This window comes from Rhinolophus sinicus, linkage group LG03 (assembly GCF_036562045.2).
Source record: "Rhinolophus sinicus isolate RSC01 linkage group LG03, ASM3656204v1, whole genome shotgun sequence".
NCBI lineage: Eukaryota > Metazoa > Chordata > Mammalia > Chiroptera > Rhinolophidae > Rhinolophus > Rhinolophus sinicus.
Window position 1 is genome coordinate 81,286,457 of NC_133753.1, and position 21,137 is coordinate 81,307,593.

General features: G+C 39.0%; 1 long non-coding RNA gene across 1 annotated transcript in view; it reads right to left on the reverse strand.

Moving 5' to 3' along the window:
- LOC141570375 (uncharacterized) overlaps nt 1-13,990 on the reverse strand; it is a 114,748-nt gene extending 100,758 nt beyond the window's left edge. Inside the window, exon 1 of the long non-coding RNA XR_012494378.1 lies at nt 13,798-13,990. This is a non-coding gene — a long non-coding RNA (uncharacterized LOC141570375). The remainder of the gene's footprint in view (nt 1-13,797) is intronic.
- Between the last annotated feature and the right edge of the window lie 7,147 nt (nt 13,991-21,137).

Genomic DNA, 21,137 nt, shown 5'->3' on the forward strand with positions numbered 1-21,137 from the left:
TTATCACTGAAAACTAAAATATGTTTTTGTACATTTCATCTTCAAGGTTTAAGGCCAATAAAGTAAAGCTCAGAAGCTTCCGTGTTTATTTTTTAAAGTCTTTCATTCTATTCTGCTTCTGAGTCAATGAAAATGGATCTCATCCTTTATAGTCTCCCAGCCTGCTTCTCTTGGCTTTTTCCTCCTTGAAGGGGAATAGGAAGGACAGGACGAGGAGAGAGATCAGGAGAGTGAAAAAGGCTTGAGGGACAATCAAGGATAAACGATCAGGGACAAATTTAGTCTAGTATGGGAGTCCTTACCTCTAATCCATGTCTATCTATTTTTTTCATTAAAAAAATCATCTTCCAAGGAAATCAAGGTGAGGCAGGAAGAGGTAGAGGGGATGGGGGGAATCTATACTTGAAAAAGGATCCCACCTTTTTTATCTATAAGACTAATGACTTCATCTGTAGTTCAGGAGTAGAAATAATTATAATAAGGACAGATAATTATGTCTGTAGATTACCTGGGAAATTATTTGTGTTAGAATATAAATATGCAAGAAGTAAGAATATATGGTCACCTCTGTATACGTGCTTAGATGATGGGCAGAAAAGGTGTTGGACCCTGAATCCTGAGTAGGAGGTTTGGGTGTACAGCAGCCCTGTGTGTAATTTTAAAGGTACTTGTCAAAGTAGAAAACACAAGGAACAGAAAAGGTAGCCTGACACAGCAAATAGTATTTACGAGTATTTACTATGTTCTAAGTGGTTTCACAGGGTTAATTCATTCAATTCTCAACAACAAACTTATGTCGTACTATCAAGCCCATTTTATAGACAAGAAAACTAAGGACTGGAGAGGTTAAACTCCTTGCCCAAGACCACACAACCAGCAGGAGGTGAAGCCAGTGTTAGAACCCAGAGAATCTGGCCCCGGAACCCACGTGCTCAGGCAAGATGGGCTGGCCTGCTGGGTGCAGGCTCTAACGGCTGGGATCTGTGTCCAAAGACTAGTGTACATCTTTTCTATGCACCAGAAGTAAATAAAAGCTACATCAGGAGGGGTCAAAGATGAAGACAACTTTCATCATTCACTCGGAAGAGTGCCCTTACTGTCCTGTCCTTCTCCTGCCAACACCACACTGTTGGTCTTATTGTGGCCTCCCAGGAGGAAGTAGGGAGATAGGGTAGAAAGTAGTAATTAGCAATAAGCCTTTCAGAGCTAGGTATAAGCTATTATCTCTTCTTACCTTTGAATCATCCCTGACTGTCCTCAGGTAAAAAACAAATCCAAGAGTATTCACTGGAATTTTTAAATTCTTTCCAAAACTAATGCATAAAGTGTTACAAAGAAACACACAGTACATTTCATGTTTTCCCTCTTACATGTAGGGAAAAAATATAATTAAAACCGGAAGTACACTCCCACCTTTAGCGTTACATTCAGGAAAGAGAGTGCTTGGGGTGAGGCGAAGAGGGAAAATGTTCGGACTCCCTGTGTTACAGCTTTATAAAGCATAGTTCTTTCAATTCAAGTTCATAATGCCATTTCCCTAAAGTATGCCCATGGTAAAATCAAGTGTTAGCTTGGGAAGGATTTCACCCTCAACTGCTTACTGAACCCAGAATTTTCTTCCACCTCTTCACTTTTTCAGAGAAAAATAGTTTTGAACCAAAATTATACTGCTATGGTGACAGACACGGTGATGTGACATTCATACCTCCCTTCGGGAATGAAGGATTTATTAGCCTTATTATGTCTACGGGGATTGCCTTGGCTGAAAAGAGCCTTAAAAGTCACAACTCAAGACTACTCTAAAGGATTATATCCCAGCTTCAAAACTTCTCATACGATGTCTGCTCTGCTGAGGCTTCACCCAGATTCTGCTTATGCCTAATCCTGCTTCTTTCTCCTCCTTTCCTCACCTTCCCTTCTCCAAGTGTTGACCCCAAGAGCACTCACTAATAAACCTCTTATATGCTAATAACCATCTCACAGTTGGCTTTCCAAGAAACCCACCACTATACCTATCATACCAACATTTATAATTTCCTCGCATTTCCTAGGTAAAAACATTTCAATTCAAAAGTAACTCATGTTTTCCAAGGCAACACCAGCCTAGAGGCAAATACAGATGACATCAGTGATCTTCCACAAAACAAAATAGCTCGAATTCCAGCCCTACTCTATTTCCTGGGCTCTCTTAAAGGGTCTTTTGAATGTGCCACATATACTTACGAATTTCAGTCTTTTTCTTGATTCCTTGATGTTCTACATGGTTTCTGATGTAAACATTGTGGTTCTCCGAAACCCCAAGGTAACACTGCAGCTCCATTTGCTCTATTTCCTATCATCATGCCAAAGAGAAATCACCTTTAGTTAAGGAGCTGCCTAGAGTTCTCTGTTCCCTCATAGTTTCCAAAAATTTTCCATCTAACTACAGAAGTTATATCTAAATAGAAGAGTTTCTTTATTTCAAAAGTTAATCTTAATTCATCATAGAGCTTGCCACTCTCTACACCAGAAAACACATTCACCAGAGCCTGAATGAAAAGATATGTTGACACAGGCTTAATATAGAGAAAAAGTTCTTTTTTTAATAATTTCTTTTATTTTTCAGTTATAGTATACATATGATATTATATTGGTTTTAGGTGTACAGCATACTAGTTTGACATTTATATAGCTCACAAGGTGATCCCCTGATAAATCTAGGACCCATCTGACACCATACATAGTTATTACAATATTATTGACTATATTCCTAATGCTATACCCTACATCCCCATGACTATTTTGTAACTACCAACCTAAACTTCTTAATTCCTTCACTGTTTTCATCCAGTCACCTATTCACCCTTGCATCTGGTAACCATCACTTTGTTCTATGAATTTGTTTCTATGAACCTATGAATTTGTTTCTGTTTTGTTTGTTCATTTATACTGTTCTTTAGATTCCACATATAAATGAAATTATATGACATTTCTCTTCCTCTGTCTGACTTGCTCCATTCAGCATAATATCCTCCAGGTACATCCATGTTGTTGCAGATGGCAACATTTCATTCTTTTTTATGGCTAATATTCCATTACATATACGTACTACCTCTTCTTTATCCATTCATCCACTGATGAACAACTAGGTTGCCTCTATATCTTGGCTACTGCAAATAGTGCTGTAATGAACATATTGATGCACACATCCCCTCAAAATAGTGTTTGGGGTTTCTTCAGATAAATACCCAGAGATGGAACTACTGGATTTTTCTTTGTCTATCGTTATAGCTTTTGTTTTAAAGTCTATTTTTTCTGGTATAACTATTGCTACACCAGTATTTTTTGTTTTTGTTTTTTCATTTCTATTTTCATGAAATATCTTTTTCTTTACCATTACTTTCAGTCTCTGTGTGTCTTTAGATCTGAATTTGAGTCTCTTATAGGCAGCATATGTAAGGCTCTTGTTTTCTTATCCATTCAGCCACCCTATCTTTTCATTGGCGCATTTAATCTATTTACATTTAAAGTAATTGTTGATAGATATATAGTTATTGCCACTTTGTTATTCATGTTTTTTATTTTCTTTTTCATCTTAAAGAAGTCCCTCTAACATTCCTTGTAATACTGGTTTGGTGATAATGAACTCCTTTAGCTTTTTCTTGTCTGGGAAGCTTATTATCTGTCCTTTGATTCTAGATTATTACTTTGCTGGGTAATTTTCGTTGTAGGTCCTTGCTTTAATAATTTTGAATATTTCCTGCCAATCCTTTCTGGCCTACAAAGTTTCTGTTGAGAAATCAGCTGACAGTCTTATGGGAGCTCCCTTGTAAGTAACTAACTGCTTTGTTCTTGCTACTTTTAAGTTTCTTTCTTTGTCTTGAAACTTTGGCATTTTCATTATGATGTATGTTGGTGTGGCCCTGTTTTGGTTCACTTGTTTGGGACTTTCTGCACTTCCTGGGCTTGTATATCTATTTCCTTCACCAGATTAGGTAAATTTTCTGTCATTATTTCTTCAGATACATTTTCAATTCTTTGCATTCATTCTCTCTCTCTGTCTCTCTCTGTCTCTCTCTGTCTCTCTCTCTCTCTTTTCCTCTGGTACTGCTATGATGTGAATGCTGTTACACTTGATGTTGTCCCAGAGGCCCCTTAAAAATCCTCATTTTTTTTGGATTCTTTTTTATTTTCACTGTTCTTATTGGCTGTTTTCTGCTACCTTATCTTCTAAATCATTGATTTGATCCTCTGCTTCATCTAATCTACTGTTGATTTCCTCTAATGTATTCTCCATTTCAGGTATTGTATTCTTTACTTCTGACTAATTCTTTTTTATGTTTTCTATCTCCATTTTTATGTTTCCTTTCTCTCTGTTGAACTTCCTGAGATCACTTAGCATCCTTATAACCAGTGTTTTGAACTTTGCATCTGGCAAACTGCTTTTCTCCATTTTGTTTAGTTCTTTTTCTGGAGCTTTGTTCTGTTCTTTCTTTCATTTGTTTCTTTGTCTCCCCACTTTGGCTGCCTCCCTGTGTTTGTTTCTATGTATTAGGTATGGCTGCTTTTTAGCAGAGTAGACTTATGTAGTAGATGTGCTATAGGGCCCTGTGGCACAGTCTCCGTGGTCATGTAAGGCAGGTGCTTCAAGTGTGTCCCTCATGTGGGTTGTATATGCACTCCTGTTGCAGTTGAGTCTTAGTTGCTGTTTTCACATTAATGGAAGGAATTGGCCCTTGGGCTAATTGGTTGTGAGGACTAGGCGTGACCACAGTAGAGGAGCTATTGTGCATGGACTGACCCTATGTAGCAGGATTCACTTTAGCAGGGCTTGGTGCCTGCCCAGTCTGCCCTTTAGGTGTATCATCCATGGAGGCAGCTGGAGGGTGCTCCAATTCAGTCTGAAGCCAGCCCTGGAACCTCCTGGGAGAGGCCCTGCTGCAGGCCAAGTTTTAGATGCAACCTGTACCCTGCCTGGTGCACCTGGTATGAGCCACAAAGCAATCCACAGATGTCTGCTACCAGTGCTCTGCGTGGAGGGGGCTGGGAGAGGCGAAGCTGTGAACTGAGGCCAGATGCCTCTACTATGAGGATTGGGATTATTTAGCAAGGGGTACAAGGTACACTGAAGCCAGATGCTGCTTGTTTGAGGTTTGTGAACCTTTGAGAGATTTTAAGAGAGTTTGCAGCATGAACCAAGACAGGCCATTTGTATGGAAAAACCACTGGGAGTGGCTTGGGTGGGCCCACAGATGGGTGGAGCAGGGTCTCAGGAAATCACCAGGGCAGGATGAACAGTGTTAGCCAGATTAGTTGAGACTCAGATATGGCAGCTGCCTGCTTCTGCATGCTGAGTGGGCTCAAAGAAAAAATAAGTGGCTTCTACTAGCACTTCCGTCTGCAAAAATGCTGACCCTCCAGCCCTTATTCTAAAGCTAGACAATTCATTTCCTCCCTGTGTGTTCCTGACACCTTTCTAGCTCCTAACCCAGTGCTAGAGTTTAGAACGAGTGAATCTGTCAGCGAGTAAATCTGTGCATGGATCCTTTAAAAGAAATGCCTGGGACTCCATCAGCCCTTAATCTCAATCAGCCACAATATCTGCTGGTTTTCACAGCCAAAAGTTGTTGGGACTTCTCTTCCTGGCAATGGAACACTGGGCTGGGGAGCCTGGTGTGGGGCTAGGACTCCTTGCTCCTTAGGATGGACCTCCGCAGCCAAGATATCCCTTCCAATTTTTAATCGCCACACCTGACTGTGGGACCAGCCCAGTTCAGCAGCTCTCTGCCTCTCCTGGTAATGTCCACATGGCTTCTTCTGTATATTTTCAGTTATAGAACTTCAGTTCAGCTAGACTTCAGATGATTCTCAATGATGGTTGTTCTGTAGTTTAGTTGTGATTTTGATGTGGTCACAAGAGGAGACAAGCATAGCGTTTATCTACTCCACCATCTTGATTGGAATCCAAAAAAAGTTCTTGAATTTGTTTTTTACATCTAAAAATCTTTGGGCAAATTGTAGATATGATTTTTAGTTTCTACTCTTCAGGTTAGTTACCTTTCCTGTTGTTATTAAATTCTAGTTTTATCACATGATAGTTAAAGAACATAGTCTGTAGGAAGTTAAGCCTTTGGTGTTTATTAAACTTCCTTTTTACTTATATCACATCAGCCTGAAAATAATGTATTATATGTTTGTCCTCTATCTTTTCTTATTTATTTTATCTGTTTTCTCTATCAGTTTCTAAGAGGGTTTTTTTTTTAAGTTCCAACCACAATTGTTGATTTATCTATTTCTTCTCTTAGGTCTGTCAGTTCTTTTTTTCTATTTTGAGATCTTATTGTTAACAGCAGATATGTTCATGATTATTGTGTTATATCTTCTTTATTAACATACAATGTCCATTTTAAGATCAAAATTCCATTTCCTCTTATATTAACAGTGTTACCTCTGATTCTTTCCTTCATATATGCGTGGTGTATATTTTTTTCATTCCTTTATTTTTAATCTTTCTGCACATAAAACTTATAAGTCTTATGTGTATCAAATATGTAGACCTCAGATTGTTTTAAAATCTGCCTTTCTGTCTTTTGATCACATAAACTCACTTATTTTTTTGCAATTTTTGTTACATTGACATTCACTTTTCTGTCTTACTTAGTGCTTTTTGCTGTGCTTTCCTTTTATTACTTTTTTAATCTTCCTTGATTTCCTTTAACTAGTTTACATTGTATTCTATTGGTTTAAATGTCACACTCTCATAGTTATTGTTATAGTAGTTGCCTGAACTCATTAATATCCATACTTTTGCTCATTTTTGCTAAAAATGTCTAACATTTACATACATATATGTACATATATATATGTATATATATATATATATATATATATATATATCACTCAAAAGTACAGTGAATATTTAAATTTTAAAAGTTTATTACAGTAAAAGACACACTGCCATTAATCCCCCTCAAAATACTCCCCCTCGCTTTGAATACACTCATCCTATCATTCTGCCCCTTTCTGAAGCAGTTCTGGAAGTCCTCTTTTGTGAGTGTCTTCAGTTGCGCTATCGTGGCTGCCTTGATGTCCTGAATCATTTTGACTTTGGGGGAAGAACCAGAAGTCACACTGTGCCAGATCTGGTGAATAAACTGGATGAAGACACACTGTAATGTTTTTATTTGACAGAAATTGCCATACCAGAAGCGATGTGTGACAATGAGCCTTTCTGTTGTGATAAACAAATATGGTGAATGCTGCTGCCAAGTGCCACCAAACAGAAAGGCAGGGATCTTCAATACAGGAAGCAGCATGTCAAACCTTAGTAACAGTGTGTGACAAGTTTCAATTTGTTTGATGCAGTCAGTCTGATATGAGCTATAGTAGAGAGGAGGTTGTTTTAAACTGTGCTGTAAATCATCCTCCATCATGACAATGCTCCGTGTCATATATCAATTCTGGTTTACATGTAACAAGTTTGTGTGTGTGTGTGTGTGTGTGTGTATGGATATATATATATATCCTCATTATGGACAAGAACTTAAATGCCTTAACAACTTCTGATCACTTCCTACACCACTCTTCAAATGTCTAGTGAGCTTAATATTTATACATAACTTATGAAATTGGTCTTGTTACTTAAAAGTCACTATTCATATACATTTTGAGTTTTAATTGCCACAGAATAAGGTCTTAAACTTTGGAAATCAGACATATCTAATCATTCCTTCCCTGCCATGAAATATGTCCATTGTAAATGTGCATTTGATATAGTCAAATCAAGTTTTTAGTTTTCTTAAATTCTGTTTTAGCCCAGCCACTTCTCCAAACCCTGAGATCCCCAAGGGAGATGTATACAAAGGACAGCAAAGTAATGATTTCTGAACACTGTGAAAGTTCTCTTCTCATAAGCTATTCAGACCTAATTAGGCCAAGCCCAAAGTAGTTTATTTGCCCTTCTTTGACTATTCCCTATGTCTAGCCTATGTCCTACGTCTTATCACAGAGGGGACAGGAACTGGCCAAATAAGGGACATATGCCAGCCCAAGTCACAGATGCCAGAAAAAGCCAGATAACAATAAGTCTTCCAAATGCCAAGCAGGCTTGGGCTGGGGGACAGCTGCCCTAAGTGCTGAACCCCAGAACAAAAAAGGCCAGCTTACTATTCCAAGCCACTGGAGAAACAGACCAAGTGAGGCCAAGCCCACCCAAATACACTGCAGGCATTCAGCCCAAACAGCACCCTGAATATAACTTCCTATCTCAAAGGCTGAAATATTTAAAGGTGCGGGGTTGGGGTGAAAGGTGATGCCTGTGATGGGCAGCTCAAAAACTGTGTATTGGCCACCAACTGTCAATGGAAAAACACAGATGAACAAGACACCACCCCAAGAGTGATCGGAGACAGTTAGAAAAGACAGATGTATACAAGACTATGAGATGTGCATCATAATGAAAAATTCCTCAAAACTCAGCAACACTCATGAACAGTCCCTGGGACTCGTCATCCTAAGGGTATAACTATTAGGGAGGGGAGAGAGAAAAATACTGTTTCTTCTAGACGAATCCTTAGCATACAAATCATTAGAACAGCTTCCTTTCCCCAAATTGTCTCTTTCACTTTTTAGTAACACTCAAAATTTCTTTCAGAGGAGACAAAGCCTGTCTTTCTGCAATTAAACAAGCTTAAAATAGAAATGCTGTGGGATGTTAATGTAAAGGGAAATTAGGTCGAACCCATGTGTAAATGACTGATGTCAGATCATTGCCAGTTTTGATAGCAGACAGAGGTTAGTAATTCATAAACCCTGGGAGCCTGGGGAGGCGAAGAATCCCACTGAAACAAAACTTGAACACCAAGGAATGTATAGGCATATGTCACAATACTGCTCAGAATTTGCTCTGTTTATTTCTACTTGGCGGGGGTGGGAGGCAAAAATAGAACCTGAAGAGATATGGCCTATCCCCTTTCCTTAAGCCACCTCAGAAGGTACCCTGCCTTAAAATCCTAGGCCCTATCTTCATCTCCTGGCATCTGGCCCTTTGAATTCATACTCTGAATCCTATAAATTATAAATACCTCTAACCTAGCTATTCCCAGACCTCTGCCCAGATCCCTCCATGTTCCAGTTCCTTCCTCACCAGGCTAACTTGATCGTGTTATCAACTGATTCACGGAATGGACCTTCAATTCCCTCCAAGGTGTCTCCAGGTCCTTTGAGAACAGTATCATCTCTCTTGTCTCCCCACGCCTATGATTATCTGATAATTCTTCCATCATATTAACTTCATCCACAACTGCTCTTATAGTTCCCCTCATTTATCCCTTTCTCCAGACAATTAGATCTCCACATGGTTAGACAGTTGGGATAGAGGGTTTTCCAGGGGGAGGGGTGAATTTGATGACTTTAATGTGCCTTCAGAGCTCAGCCTGGTTTAATAATCCCCGAGCATCACTTTGCATGTGGCCAGGTATAAATATATGCTAATAGGAGGTCTGGCTCCTTGTCACAACACATTGCAGGCTGCATTCGTGCAAGATAGAATAAAAAGATTAGATGCAATCTTGAAGTCAATCAGAAAGCAAGAGGAAACAAACAAAAAAAAAAAACGGAGCTCAGATTGTCAACAAGGAGAGGCAGAAAAATGACTTGAATCAAATAGCAGTTTATCTCGTTAAGCGTTAAAGGAAACCAATTTCTTTCCAAAATTGGAAGGCAATTTAAACATTTCTACAGTTTTACTAAAGTTTGAAATTTTCCAGTGAAAAAATAAGGTTTTCTTTATTTCTTCATATCTGACATTTCCCATGTACTCTCAGGGACGAGAAGGCCCTAGATAAGAGGGTACTTAAGGAAAAGAGCATAGTTATCAACAAGTAAGGAAAAGAATCTATTAAAGATACACTAATTTGATTTCTTTAGCTCTTTCAGGTCCCATGCCAAAAGACCTAAGAATGCTAGAACTGCATAGGAAAAAGCCAGGCTACAAAATCTGGTCTTGGCCCGTTTCAAGGCCAAGCTAGTACCTCATACATCCCAGTGAAGTTCATGCCACCGCAGCTAAAGGCACTCTTAATAATGAACTCAAATCTTCATTGGTAAGCCCCTTTCCCCATTCCTAGAAGTATGAACAAAGTAGCCTCTACTTTGCAAACGTATAATTGTCACTACTACTTCCCATGCTGAAATGTGTCATTCTCCCCAACCATGATATTCAGTAGGAATCATTAACTAAACCTCTATCTTCAGAGTTAACATTAAGCCTTCCCAAGCCTACAGTCCATCTGGAAGTGATTTGCTAGCCAACAAAAGCAGATTTCTTTTTTCTTTCTTTTTTTTTTTTTTCCTTTGTCGTTCTGAGCAATGAGTGCTCAACCTCAGGTGAAACATCAGGGCTTAAAGGATACATATAGTGTTACTGGCCATGCCCTCAGGAAAACGATCCACCAGAGCAAGCGCCAGGGGCTGCCACATTTTACTCAGTATACGTATGTATTGTTCAAATCTTTTACAGTGAAAAAGTCAAGCATTGCTTCTGTAATTTTTAAAAATGCACTTTAAGATGTTCTGAGATGAATACACTAAGACTTATTTCAGAATAACACCTCTGAAAAACTGCCAATTCCAACCTCTTGGGTGAGATAAATGGGCACTGCTATTGTCAGTGTTTGTATGAAACACACAATGTTCAAGGGTAACTTGCTGCCATTGTGGCTTTTGTCTACACTCCTTCCTTTCCTTACACACTCAGTCAACAAACATTTACTGAGCACTTACTACCTCATGGATTGAAAAAGAAGAATGATGTGAAGTTAAAATAATTTCCCCTAATAAAGAAATAAGACAATGAATGGCATCTTGGGTGGCCAGTTATTTATTATTATGAAAAACAAATCTCAGGCTGGATTCATCAGGGAGAATATTCAAGAGCCAAAACAAGTGTCTTCCCTGGTTTCTCACTTCTACTGACAACATTTCCCTTTCAATAACTTGTTATGTGCCAGGAGCAAACAATATGAAATCCATTCCTAATGAGCAATAATTATAGCTTTAAGAAGCTATACAATCAGTGTTCAGTGATTTCATTATTAGATAGCACCATAAATTATGCTAATGCTGATAACAGTTCTGGATGAAAGAGGTCTAGATCCGGGAGATTGCACTGAAATTATTTACATCCTCTATTTCTGAAACAATAGACCCGGCAATTTGAAAATCAGATGATCCGATTTATTCTGGCAGGACACACATGTAACAAGTTGCATCAACCATAAAATTAAATAGGCTTCTTTTTTTTTTCTTTTTTCTCTTTTTTTTCCTCAGTCTTCTCTGAGCTTGCATATTACTATTTTCTTTGAGGGGAGATTTCTACTTATTCTAAGTCTTATTTCTAAAATTATTCAGTGATGGTGGTTGATGATGTCACATGACAAGGATGGCTTTAGCACATCTGTGTCTTCATACACGCTGAGACTAAAAACTCACAGTTGCCCACCTGGGTGCAAAAAAAATGGGCACAGGTCATTGGCAATAGGGAATTACTGCCTATTTAATCAAACCCCAAAATTTTTCAGAGTTAGCTATGAAAGGAGACACTCCAAATGGAGAAGGAAAGCTGGCCTGAGTCTCCCAACTTTACCTATCCCTGTTTAACTTTTCTCCATAGAATTTTCTCACTTCTGGTAGTGGTAACACAAGTGACCATATTTTTGAGCACTAATTATCTGCCTGGGCTTGTATGTAATTATCTGCCTGGCAAAGGGCTGTATGTACACGATCTTATTCAATCCTCATAAAAACCCTATGGAATGATTCCCATTCTGCAAATGCAAATGAAGAATAAAAATTTCGGCAGGCAAAAAGGACACACACACACACACATACACACACACACACCCTCACCTCAGAATGCAGTTAGTAAGTGGAGAAGCCAGGTTTCAAACCCAGGGAACGTGGGATTGCTGCTTTTGGCAGGGAATGTGAGGAATCCAACACAAAACTGACTCCAAACGCAGGGTCTTTCCTGAAACTTCATAAAGGGCAGCAAAGGGGAGAATGGTACCACATGACACCCAGGAAGACTCCCTTAAAGTTCTCATTAAGTGTTGCCAAAGATGTGGAGCAACTGGAGAACTTTAGACTATTTTAGCGGACGCCGATTGGTGCAATCACTTTGGGAAACTATTTGGCAGTATCAACTAAAGCTGAACATACACATACATCCTGCAGCCCCGTAACTGCCCTCCTGGGTATATAACCAAAAGAAAGGACATGTACAATAATGTTCACAGCAGCATTATTCAAAATAATCTCCAAATTGCAAGCAACCCAAATGTCCATTAACAGGAGAACGGGAAAACTAATTGTGGTATAATCATACAATGGAATGCTACGCAAGAATGAAAAAGAATAAACTACTGACACATGCAAAAACATGTATAAATCTCACAGACATAATGTTGAGTGGAAGAAGTTAGAAACTAAGATTACATGCTATATGATTCCACATACGTGAAGTTTAAAAACATGGGTAACGGTTCTACAATGATAGAAATCAGAATAATGATGGCCCTTGGGCTACTGACCCGGAGTGGGCATGAGGGAGCCCTCTGGAGTAATGCAAATATCCTATATCTCAATGTGTGTGGTGGTTATAAAGTATATTCATATGTAATGATGCATTGAGTCCTTCACTTAACATTTGTATACTTTATGTTATATCTCAATTTTTAAAAATAAAACAAAATTCTCACAGGATCTCTCTGTTCCCCCAAATTCTGTCATCATGGCAGTTGGCTCCCCAAACTTTTCCTCTGACAAGTTCTTTAAACTTCACCCCCACCCGTGGCTCCCTCCTCCTACCTTCTAGATTTATTGTTTTCTGTTCCACTGGTAACTTCATGTCTTTTCGTATATAAATCAATTTGGCTCTCTCTAGCACCTTCCATTTTTCCTGTTTACTCATTACTATAATCAGCACAATGAAAATCCCAAAAGTCAGACAGATCAAACAAACAATTCACTTTAGAAGAATATTAGTGCCCATATAGAGACAGATCTTAATTATTTGTTTCTATCTCCTCTGAAAGATGGTTAAATTCCCTGAGGGTAGGGTGTATATATCTCCAGATGCTCAGCAAATGTGGGCTTATATTAAATAAACACTCTTAGTCAAGACTTAAAGTTATGACACCTGGGGAATTCACAAAGTTCCCATCATCCACTCCAGAGCCAACAATGGATTAAGGTAATAAACAAGGATACCTGGAGTTGGGATCATAAAACTATGTTTCAGAGGCATTTGCCTGAGAATTACAAGAAAACTATAAGATGGCTGTCTAATTATCTTCAGTCATTTTTATTACTTTTAATCTTTTCATCTTTCTGTCTCTTACTGCCTTTTACTGACCAGACATAATCAGGCAGTTCCGTGGTCAAAAGGGAATAGAATAACAATAATTCCCTTGGAGTTTGTGAAGGAGAAAAGAAAAGGCAAGTTTAAGCACACCATTAAATCATCCAATCTCTGAAATGTAAGAAACAGGCCAGGAATCCAGGCTGATGGCCATTTTCTTGCTTTTGAATACAGCAGAGCCGAGAAGGGTGATTAGTTCCCGTTTTATTTCACAGGTGAAAGAGTCATATATCTATTTGCTTGGAAAGGTACTCACAGGTAGGCAATTCATAAAAATAACTTTATCTTTCAAATTTGGGGTACACCAACTACCAATCACTGACAGAACCTCAAAGTTCCAAATCAGGAGTTCAAGGGGAAAAATAAAGACAAAAGGGTGAGTTCAACCTAATACTTACCAAGGAAGAAGGGCTTGCTTTCAAGTCCATTTTGAAAGGCCAGGCCAGATTTAGAGGAGAAAAAAACTTTTGTTCAAATCCTTCACCCAAGTGTAATTAAATGGAATAAAAGTCTGAGGTCATGTGAAAGGTCTCAATTGTTAAGCTGTTGAAAACCTATTTGAAGTATAAGCCACTTTTCTGAGTATTGATATATTGCAGGTATTTACGGAGCATCCTATCACACAAAACATTTCCATGTTTAGAAAGAGAACATGCCATTCCCTCCCAGTCTCCCAGAACGGCCACCTTAGTTGGATGACTATTATATAAATATAGAAGTTAGCTGCTAAGAAATGCACCTTCACTTCTTAGAAAAGTATTCCTGTGTTTATCTTTTGATGGACCTGGGCTTGCTAGACATAAACCATTCCTCACCAGCAACAAGTAGAAGTTTATTTTTGTCATTCATAAAATAAACCAGGGCCCAGTCAAAGGAAATGACTCTTGGAGGCGGCCCTGTCATGGAAGTGCTGCACGAGTTACAAATGGCTCTGTGGCCCAGGCCATAAACAGTCTTTAGGAAGGCGGGTGCTGAGCTGTTGATATTAAAAATCACCTCATTAATTATGTTTGTAAACAACGCAGCTGTCTGTGCTTGCAAGCTGGCTTCCTCAGCATAATAATATTTGTAACAATAATAACCATCATTTCAAGCATAGCAATAAATAGTCAATCCAAGAACCTCAAGTGAAATCGCATCTGGGAACTGCCACCTGGTCATTCAAATTACTTCCTCAAAAGGCAGGAAGATTGTTGTTTCCCTCTCAGAAAGCACATTAGAAGGATAAACAGCACCACTAGAATTGTTCCCATCTCATTTTTTGAAAGGAGCACGTCAATAACTAGTGTGGGAAGAGTAACAAAACCAAGAAGGAAGCCAAGAGCCAAAAGAAGTGAGACTTATCCAGAAAAATATGTCACGTGGTATAACTGCCAGAGAGGATGATGGGAAAGAAACATAATCTTTCCTCTGGTGAAGGATCAGTGAGGTCAGGATTGTACCTCAAGGTACCAGTGAAGCAGCCATACGTCCCCAGCACTCATTCAGTTACACTTTTGTCCTACAAATATGTATTGAATACGTGCTATGTGCCAGGTGTGTACCAGGTGCTGGGAAAAATTCACAAGCACATATCCATTTTAGATGCCTGTTAGTGATATAATACTATATAAGTACCTGGCAGACTAAGTAATTATGTAATCTAAGTGGCCTAGTATTTATTTTCTTTCAAGTCATAATTTTGGAGTACATATTTCTAAAGTTAGTCCAGCAGTTATAAGCCCTTAGAATTGTTAAAAACAAGAGCAAAATACATTTTCTGTGTAACAAAGGTAAGCTAGAAATTCTAGACCTCTTTCCACACGAGAGGACAAAATCTTCATACTTCATTTATGCCTCCTCCACATGTAAATTTTGATTCTGAACTTCACCAGAGAGAGACAAATATGGTATCCAATTCCAAAGCATTACCCATTTTCTCTTGTCTCTGTCCCTCTCTTTCCTCTTACTCTGTGTATATATTAATTTTATAGATCATTTTATTGTCTGAACTACACTGGTTGCGTGAGAAGCAGAACAATAGGCCAAGAAGTTCCATTTCACACATGCCGTCCTTATAATTCAAATAGGACAATAAAAAGAGAGAGAGAGAGAGATCTATCAACTGGTGATAAATCAGTGTCCTAAACCAAATTAACCATCGAAATAGATTATCATAAAAATAACGCCATGAAAAATATTCTTCACCTTCCTTGTTCAGCTGCCTGTAATGGAGAGAGGGAGGGTGTGTGTCCGCGTGTATGTATACATGCCACACACATTCAGAGATGCACACCTCTCTCTCTCTCTCTCTCTCTCTCTCTCTCTCTCACTCTCATGAAGAGACCCAGAGGCTGTAGAGTTTGTACATGCTGCTTGCTCCTCCAGGAACAGGAAAGGGCTAAGAAACCCCAGGATTGATCATTAGCATTTCCCAGTGTCTAAAGCTCAGCTTTTACCCAACATGGTAAATGGCAATACCACGTGCCAAGTGTTGTGTTAGACCCCGAGGATACAAAATGAGCTAAGGAGAACACAATGCCTGTCCTCATAAAACTTCCCATCAGGGCAGAACAGACATTAACCAAATAACCACACAGATAAAACTTTTGAAACTGTAACTCCTTTTCTTAAGTGCCATTAAGAAAAGACACAGCCTGCTCTGAGAGCACATACCAGGGGAATCTTACCTAATGTGAGCTCAGGAACAGAGCTTTGAGCTACAGAACCAGTAGTGTCTAGAAAGATATAAGTGGTCCACCATCAAGCAACATCCCAATCAGTAGGAGGAATTAAACAGTCTTTCATTCACAGAAGAAAGCTGAGAAGGAAAGGACGAGGAAACAGGCAAAGAGACAGCAGTGGGGGAGGGTGGGGGTCGCTATTCCAGCAGAGGGAACCACATCTGCAAAGAATCTAAGGACAAAGGAGAGCTGGCACATCCCAGAACTGATAGAAGGTCACAAAAAGCAGGGAACAAGGGCAGGGAGGTGCCAGATGAGACAGGGGAGGCAGGCAGAAGCCAGATGGCACAGATTAACATGTGGGGGAGGGGACGGTGATAGAAGGAGAGATGGGATTTTCTCTGCAAAAGCTCACGTTGTTTCCATGTGGAAAAGAGGTTGACCTGAGGAAAGCAAAATACTGGGAATAGTTGTCAGTGCCCCTGCCAGTCCTCCACTCTAGTTTAGGAGAGAGAATCGACCTGAGTCTAACATTAATTAGCTGTATGACCTTGGGTAATTTGCTTCACCTCTTTAAGCCTCAAACTCCCCACCTGTGAAATGGCAATAATAATGGTTTTAGTGGGGATTAAATGAGATCATGGCTGTGAAGTGCCTGGCCCACTGTAAGCCTTCAACAAATGTTAGCTACTGGTAGCACTGGAGACGGAGAGAAACAGACAGATTAGAGAGATATAAATAGGCCATCAACAAGCAGTTACCCTACCTAACCATCACTGGGAGGAGGGAGACACCTTTTCTTTCCTAGGAGAAAGGTCACAGAGGAATGAATGGGGGGAAAGTGATTGGCACCACTATGAGAAGTTTCCCAAATTTGAAACTTGTTTTGGTTCTTCTTTTAATAAGCATTGCCAGTAATATGTAAGCTGTGAAAAGTATCCAAGTCCATTTAGAAAAGTAATTGCTAAATGATGTTCAAGTATGATCTTAAACCAGTTTTGGGAAAACAGCAACAAAAAAGATCACAGAAAGGAAAATAACTTGCAAGGTTATAGGGCTTACCCAAATTGGATAAAGCCCGAAGTTGAACCCAGGTTGAACTCCAAGTTTGTTCCTTTTCCAGGAGTGGGCACAAGTCCAAACCTAACCTTCCCTTTTCCAGAAGCTTTCAGTCTAATCAGAAAAACAAACAGCAAACCATAAGAAACAAGATACAATTGAAAGTCCAGTTCTGTAGCTTACATTGAAAATTATGGTGATAATACAAATTGTTTTGGTGTTTTGATAAGCAGTGTTGAACTAATAATTCTATGAAGTAGTTCTTGCCATTGGACCTAATAACGTCACTTTGAGGACTCTATCAAAAAGTATACAGTGAATAACAAAGTTAAATGAAAGAAAGCAGCATTATTTACTGATTGCCAAAGGCAGTTGTTATGTGCTTTTAAAACAAGTTGGATGATAAGCTATTTACATATCCAAAACCTCTAATGCAGTAAGAAAATAAATTATCTTCTGCATTAACCAGACTTGAGGACTGAGGGACTTCCTTAATTAAATCAAACAGAAGCTTTAGGTAGAACCTACTTATGGGAAGCTTAAGGTAATTGATCCTGAAATTAAACAATCATTCAAAATATGGACATAGGACGTTTGGTGTACCCCAGCAAAAAAACTCACTCACAGAAACCAGACCTGGTTTCCCCTAGCTGATCCTTGAGGGTGCCCTCTTTAAACTTGCCAGTCTCCTCTGGCAGAAGATAAAATCATGCAGGGCTATGGATTAGCTATCATGTCATTATAGCAGGCACAGCCGTCTGTTACAGGTAAATTGCTAGGCAATGTAATAACAATGCAGTTTATTTACTGTGCAGGGTGCTTATCTACAGAAATGTTTCCTACAAACAAAGAAAGGCACAGCTAAACGCCTTTTCCTTAGAATTACAGACTGAAGCTATGCCAGCACCTTCAGAGAATAAAAATGCTAAATAATGCCTGTATAAACAGAGTCCCTAAAAACCCAAAGCATTTCCTAACAGAGGAAGCAGAAAAAGGCAATTGGCAGATGGGATGGTCATAAGATCTTTCTCAGGCTCCCATCACTATCGACCAAATCACACCCCAAGGGGAGGAGAGACTAAAGACCAGTCAGCCTGAGTCCAGATGCAGAGCATTTGTTGTTCTTAGTTGATGATGATGATAACAAAAATGAGATAGACTTCCATTTGTTTCATGCTTATCACCCACCATGCACGTTGCAACATTATTTCTTTTAGTTATCTGAACTCTAATAGGTTAGTCCTATTATCCCAATTTAACAGTTAAAGAGATTCACCGTAAGGAACTTGTCCACTAGCTCTAAACTTGAGATTGGAAACCAGGTCTGCCTCCCTCTAAAAGCAGAGCTCTTAACCTAAGACTATTCTCAAGAACCTGAGGGACTTGCCTGAGGTTGGACTTAGCAGACGTACAGGATTCCTGCCCTCCCCTGCCACTGGCCCCCACCTTAGACATACATCCCACCCAATGAAGCATCCACTGGGCTCATACTTTCTGCTCCACAGTGAAGGCTGGTAATACAAAGGGCACAGTTTTGCTGAAAACCTAGCAGACACCTTTTAAACATACAGCCTTCCACGAATAGAATAAGTGAACTAATGAATGAAGGAATGAAGAAACCCAATTAAGGAGTGTAGGATGCAGTCTAAAGAGACATGGTTGGAATGTGATTGCTCTAAAAGAGAGCTATAACTTAATCAATAGTATTAACATATCTAAAGAAAGAATGCATCCACAAAAAGAAGGTGATGTGCCCAGAGTTCAGAAAACTAGAGCACTATTGGATTTGGCAGTCTTTATCAAATTGTGCCCAAGGGAGAGAGGGATTGCATCTGGCAGTTGATAGAAAAACATACCAGGATTGTTTATTTTACTTCAATAGACTCTGTATGCCTACTGTGTGCCATGGGATATAACAGGCACTGTGTTTAAACACACACACACACACACACACACAGATCTTAACATGGAGGAACATGAAATGATAATGGGGAAGACCAACACATAAACAGCTCTTAAATGCTAAGTGCTATATTAGAGGTATGTGAAGGGCACTATGGAGAACAGAGGAGATAAACTTGGTCCAAGGTCTAGGAAAACTTCCTGAAGTGGCCCATGAGCTATGTTCCAATGAATAAGCAGGTGTCATCTAGGCTATGAAGGACACAAAGGAATTCCAGGTAGAAGGATCAGCAGTTGTTCACATCACAGCACAATGGGGATAAAAGTATTAGTCCCGAAACTGAGGATGATGTATATTCACGTAACCTGAGATTTGTCTCAAGGGAAATAGAGAACCACTGAAGGATGTTAGCTGCAGAGTAAGAAGATCAACACGCATTCAGAAAGGTCATTCTGGCAGGAATATAAACAATGGATATAAATGGAGACAAGCCAAGGAGGCCCAGAGACCAGTTAAGAAGCTATTGACAAAGACCCTGGTGAGGATACTTCCTAGGTCAATGGTTGCTAGGATAAAGAGGAGAGAGAAAACTAAATATTTAGGAAGTGATGCTATTGACTGCTTGGAAAAAAAGTTGAGAAATCTAAGATAATTCCAAGTCTAGCTTGAATGACCAAGTTGATGGTGACATCATAAATGGAGATAGGAAATATAGGAATATAGGAAGAAGAGCAAATTGGTAAATTGGAAGATGAAGAAAATAACTTTGGTTTTGAGCATATGGTGTTTGCAGTGCCCATTGGACATCCAAGGTAGAGCTGTCCAGCAGGCTACTCGACATATAAATCTGAAAATAAGAAGACTCATTAGGGCTTTAGGTAAGTTTGGAACATCACAAGCAAATAAGTGATACTAAAACCATGAGAGTGAAAGAGATTAGCCAAAGATGGATAGAAAGATAGATGGATAAGTGGATGGGTGGATGGATGAATGGATGGATGAATGGATGGGGAAATAAGCTAATTAAAATGAGATATACTCTATTAACTAGCTTTAATTTTTGGAAAATTTTAAAACATACTTTTACTTGAAGTTAGATGAAAATGAAGCTAAAGAAAGTGAAGGAAAATAAACTCCAGACAGAAGTTTCTTTACTATAAATGGTATTATTTCTTAAAAGAACCCTCTAGGTTAAAAAAAAATTATTAAAAAGTATAAAGTAGCTAGTCATTTTTAAAAATCAACTTTCTGCTAAGAAAGATGAGAAAATTTGTATTCTCTCTCCTCCACTCATATACCCTGGTAAGGATTACCGTTAGTCTTTTACTATAATTACTCCACTCCTGAGTCCTTTGTGTTCATTCACCTCTTATATGGCTGAATCTTATCAGTAAGTAATTTTTTCCAAGAATTTTTCATGCTTTCTGTATTTCTTGAGTTTGTTGGTAGATGATAATGTTTACCTGTTATTTTTACATTTGACCAACATCTTTGCTGGGTATAATATTCTTGAGCCAATTTTTCTCTCAGAGCTTTGTGTATATTACTTTATTGGCTTCTGGAGTTCAGTTAACTCCAAAGCCAACCAGATTTTCATCTTAATAAGTGACATGCAAAGCCCATGTCATTAACCAAATGGTAGGGGAAGAAAGATTCAAATAGTCTCTCTCAGCATGCTTGCCTCCTTCAATTTTTCAGGTGGACAAAGCTCCTCCTTGGCAATAATGAAAGACAACATTAAAAGCTACAAGACTCTGCTCAAATGTCCCCTACCACCCTTTAAGGTTTTCCTCTCCCTCAATGGTAGGCAGAATAACTATATTCATATAGCAGTTATTACATTTATAGTTGTAGGTATGCCTGCTTCCCCACTAAATTACAAACAGCTTGAGAGGGAAACAATGTTTTCTTCATTACACCCCAGCAATCATCACAGTGTTAAAATCAATTGGGGCTCAAATGTTTACTGAAAAATCTATGTAGTCTCACTTTTCCCCCCACACATACTTGAGGGATTCTTTAGAGCAGTTGTGCTCAAACTTGAGCATGCATCAACAACATCATCACCTGCAAGACTGGCTAAAACAGATTCTCAGGTCCCATCCTGAGTTTC